We start from the raw sequence: 5463 nt of genomic DNA, 5'->3' as shown, positions 1-5463 counted from the left end.
TTTACAAACACCATTAGAACAAATCATTCTATTCATTAAGAGAATGCAACTATATATCTATCCTAACCACTTGGAATACACAGATACAAAATGGACATTCATCGGTATACCCCATTTGTTCTAAGTTCCGTTATTGAATATTATAGGTGTGTAAACTCAGCAAAAGTACTAAGAATTGAACCCAGGCCTTTCCCACACTGACCTACATCCATAGCCCTTATTATTTATTTTCATTTTCAGACAGGATGTTTTTTTTTCTTTTTACAGGCTGGCCTTGAAGTCACTATGTAGCCTAGGCTGGCTTCAAACTCTTGGCAGTCCTCCTGCCTTGGCTTCTAAAGTGTGCTGGCATGCACCACTACAACTGGTGGCTCCTGGATACCCAAAGTTGATCGCGTCATCCCTTGACTCTTTCCTTGCCCTGTTCCCTTCTCAGTGTAGGTGGCTGACCTGTGCCCGGCTGCTGCAGCAACTAGAAGTCTCCTGCCACCGTCCTTTAGTCTCAGCTGGCCAGGCCAGCCAGGCTTTGTGCTGGCTATTGTTGCCCTCTGACCCATGCAGCAGCCCCAGTCTCCTCCCTGCCATTGCTTGAGTCAGATCTCCTTTCCCCTGGGAAACCATAACAGCCTCTTCACCAGCATCCCCATGTCTGGGCCTCTGGCTGACCCACTCTTCTTACTGCAACCTCTGTGAGCTTTCTAGAATGAAACCTCCAGCTCACTACCCTCTCCCTGGCTATCCTTCACCCAGGCCAGTCGCAGCTCCATGCACAGTGCACAGGGTTTGTTCCTCCTGGGCACACTCCTGTTGTTCCCCTAGCCCCCACCCTGTGTCTGTGCTGCAGCAGCGCCAGATGAGGCTCTGCTCTCCTTCCTCCTTGCCCAGCAAATTCCTTCTGCTCCTTGAGGTGAAGCTCCACTGTCACCTCCTTATCTTCTCAGTTTCCTCTTAGTTACCTCTTGGGACTTTGTCAACTGGGTTCAAATGGGCTCTTCACACTTCAAACATTGCTAAGGAGGCTTGTTACATTCTGATTATGAATGTCCTTGTTAGTGTCTACCCACTAGCCCTTAAAGGTAGGGTTTACTTCTTTGTCCTCTGTGTCCTCAGTCCTAGAAAATTGGATATTTAGTTAGAGAATATGTAAGTAAATGTGTTGAACTTTGTGACTGAGGAAAGGAATGTAAAGTCCATAGCATAATGTCAGGAGCATAACACATGGGGGCTGTCCTAATAATGCGTACTTGCATACATGCGAGTATGTGTCATTCTCATGATGGTACACACATACATAGTTTTACTATTACTGTCATAATAGAGCATACAGGTATCTCATAATAGTGTATGTGTGCATGCTATTACTAGTACAGTAACTACTTCATTTGTTACAGGTAATTTCTTGGGGGAGCCTTCCTTTTCTCTCCCTCCCTTCTCTCCACTCTTTCTTCCTTTCCCCCCACCTCGCTCAGACTTGGTCCTTATATTGCTCACATTCACAATTCTCCTGCCTCAGTCACCTAAGTAACTGGAATTACAGGTAAATACCATAACAGCATCAACCCTTTTGAAGGGTTTCTTTGCACCCACATTTCTCCTACACCCCTCCTTATATCCCATCTACCTAGCATCAAGGCACCTCTGGCTGTGTAGAAAATTGTAGGCCCAGCTGATGAACTTGCCAAAGATGATCCTCAGACTAGAAGTAAGAAGCCATTTTTCCTCCGGTTTTCAGCCTCCCCAGTGCTGGGATTACAGATGTGTGCCACCATGCCTAGACTCTGTAGCCTGCTCAGTGCGCCCAGGGGTAGAGCCAACACTGCTTTCCTGTGTGTCTTAACGTATACTTTGAAGAAGTACATTGTCAGAAGCATGGCTCTAGGATTTCACAGGCCTCTTGTGCTATAGCAAACCTGGTGTGAGTTCTTTAATTTTGCTCATTTGCATCAGCACCGGTGGCCAGTCCTGTTCAGGGCAGCCTTGCTGTGGGCAAGGCGCAAGGACTGGTTGCCATGCAAAGCAGGGCACTGGTCTCCCAGAGGACACAGGCATGAGATGGGGGAAGCAGAAGTATGAACTTCCCCTCCTGAAGCCTTCCTTGCCCCACAGCAAACTTGCATTTTCCCAGAAACAGGACAGGGCCTGACCAGAAATTTTTTCCATGCCCTCCAGAAAGGCATTTCTGAAGTCTTTAGCAAGCTGGCAAGCCCTGGGTTAGCTGTCTGGAGCAGGCTGCCGCACCTCCCAGCCTCCACCCTTCCTGAGGAAGCTGAGCAGTGCAAACTGCCTGATCCCCTTCTGACTTTGAGTCAGAGACTGTGGCCTGTAAAAAGTGTTCTATCATTGCCCTTGAGCAATCTGCAAGGCATGTTTTCTCATCAGCCTTTTAGTATTTACAGAATTATTTTATATTTTACCTGAAGAATGGTTTCTACAAGAAAAATCTACCCAAAAACACATCAAAAGGGAATCAACAGATTTATGTCAATGATAACACATTGCTAGAGTAAGCTACAATGTACAGAGGGCTTTTATAAACTTCTGTCTTAAAAAATATGTATGCAATTCTTACTGCTGTTTCTCTAATAGCTGATATGAGCAGGGTGTAGTGGTGTATGACTGTAATACTCAGGAGGCTGAGGCAGAAGGATCATTGCAATTCAAGACCAGCCTGGGCTACAAAGTGAGCTCAAGGCCAGCCTGAGCTGAATAGCAAGACCCTGTCTCAAAAAAGACAAAAAAAAAAAAAAATTTTTTTTTAATAGTCGATATGTGTCATTGTATTTAATCCATATGACAGTTTTATGGATGTTATTCCCATTTTATGAAAGAACAAAGAAAGTCATGCTAAAAAGAAAGTGTCTGCACTGATGTGTAAGTCGGCAGACTCAGGCCCTTCTCCCAAAGCTGCGGAGGCAGCTGTCCAGTTACCTCTAGGGAAGCAGTGATCTTCTGGACAGGCCCTGTTTTGTCTAGACAGTGACTTCTCCCACTTATGGAGGAGCTGGTCTCAGGCTCAAGCAAAAGAAGAATACAAGTGAATGCTGCTGACTGTGTGTTGTATAGTCACCAGTGAGGACCTTTATCCAGGCTAGAAGGGGCCAGAGCCCTGTCGTGGATTCTGTGTCCTGGGGGAAGTGCTAACCTTAGCTGAGGCGTGGCCATCAGGCATAGCTAATCCCTTTGAGAACTCCTGCACTGGCTTGTGGCCTATGACTTCTTGGGCAGCCCCTCCCATCTTAGAAGCATCTGCTTGTTCAGAAGACTACCCTGATGAATCCTGTGGTTTAGTGGGAAAAAACAAAAAGGAGAAACTGCATTTGACTTCATAATTGTGTCACCTGCTACCTTCGACTGTGTTAAAACTCAATCCAAGCTACTCTTTTTCTCATTGGTATAACCAAGGAAAGATAACATTTAACCCCCAAGACAGTTCTGTGTGGCTTCAGAGTGGATCTCAGGCCACAGGTAGAGGTTATAGGAGAATAGACATTAGAAACTAGGGAAGTACTTACCAGTATACTAAAATCTTGAAAAGACTGATTTTTTTTTATTTATTTATGTGCTCTGAATAAGGGAGAAGAAAAATGGTTTACAGTAGTTGATAAGCAAGAAAATCTTAGCTAGGTACTGTGGCACATGCCTATAATCCCAATTACTAGGAAAGCTGAGGCAGAAGGCTTATAAATTCAAGGCCAGCCTGGGCACTGAGCAGGACGCTATCTGAAAATGAAATTTTAAAAAGGGGCAGAGGATTGGGGGATATATCTCAGCGGTGGAGAAAAGACTACTTTGAAAGATTCGGGTCCACATTTACGGGGCCTTATTCTTTTCTAGTCATTTCCATGCATTCTGAAGGAGACAGAGAGCATCCTTCCTGGTTGTTTTGTTTTGTTTTGGTTTTCAAAGTGTTTCCCAAATGGGTCACAGTGCCCTCCTCGTAGAGACAGGAGTTGGGCTCAGATCTTCCAGCCAAAGGCAGGTCGATACCTCAGGCTCCTACTCAGACCCAGGGGCTCCAGTCTTCTAGCCACATCCCCTCCTTTGTGACCTTCTCAGTCCTATTTCCTTGGGGTCCCTACCCAGTTGCTCAGCTCTGGCTCTTTGCTGCTGTCTATACCTATACTTTGCACAGAGAGGTCCTTCCTCACTCCTTCCACAGCTCCAGGTCCGCTCCAGTGCCCTTCTCCAGGAACTCCTCCCTGGCTTGGTTTGAAAAGCCTCTGTCTCTGCCTCCCAGAATGACCTCTACCCCACTTTCTGCCCACCTGTTTCCTGAGGTGTGAGCATCTTCCCTTTGCCTGTTTCTTAGGCTGTTAGCTTCCTGTAGTTTTGATTCATCCTGTTTTCTCCATCCTCACCTGCAGCCTCAGAGTAGATGCCTATTCTGTGCTTGGGGAGGGAGGGAGTTGAAGGGAGGACCTCAAAAGGGTAGCTTGATGTGGTAGTAATGGTTGGCCTGCACCATCTGGTAGAGGCTATTAAGAATTACCAAATAAGGGCCAGAGAGATAGCCCAGCAAACTAAGCTCCTGCTTAGGCAAGTGCAGGGCCTGTGATTCAGTCTCTGGTGCCACATGCTGTACCAGCCCTGCTCCTGGACACACTGAGCCGAGACCAAGTCCAGGTGTGGTGGTGCATGCCTGTAATCACAGCACTGGGGAGGCTGAAAACAGGAGGATGACTACAAGTCCAAGCTGCATAGTGAGACCCTGTACAACATAACATTTTTTAAAAAAAATTACCAAATGTATTGTTCACTGTTGTTTGAATGACTACAGTGTATTTTTTTGAGAAAGTCCAAGAACACCCTTGACCCAGACCAAACCATTGTATTTAATGTTTTTGCATCCGCAGCCCTCTTTGTGGACATAATGTAAAAGTAAATTCCCTCCACCTCTAAATTTTTTTACCCTCTCAATAAGAATATTCCAAATGCAAGGTATGTGCTAGCATGTAAATTTCTTGATTTGTCAAGAACATGCCATTCCTTTAAGTGATCCTGGTTCTTTTCCACTTTTTGTATCAGGTCAAAGTAATATCTCTCTCTTTCTCTCTCTCTCTCTCTCTCTCTCTCTCGCTCGCTCGCTCGCTCGCTCGCTCGCTCGTAAATACTAGTGATTAAACCAGGTCCGGTTGTGTTTACTTACTAAGCAATTGCTTAACCACTGAATTGCACCCCCAACCCTATTTATTTGTGCTTTTTTGAGAGAAGATCTCACTCTGGCCTGAAATTTGTGATCTACCTCAGCCTCCTGAGAGCTGGGATTATAGGTGTGCACCACCTGCACTCAGCCCTTATATTAAGCAGTCTTCACTAACATTATTTTACGTTGAGTAATATCCCACATATGAAGGCATCATGATTTACCTAACCTAGTCCTAGGTTTTTAGATGTTTATTTCCATTTTGAAGCTAAGTAAACAATGCTAGGATAGGGCCAGGGAGATGGCTCAGTGGAATAAGC

Source organism: Octodon degus, unplaced genomic scaffold, assembly GCF_000260255.1.
Source record: "Octodon degus isolate 3935 unplaced genomic scaffold, OctDeg1.0 scaffold00221, whole genome shotgun sequence".
Classification (NCBI taxonomy): domain Eukaryota; kingdom Metazoa; phylum Chordata; class Mammalia; order Rodentia; family Octodontidae; genus Octodon; species Octodon degus.
This window is presented reverse-complemented; position numbering follows the sequence as displayed.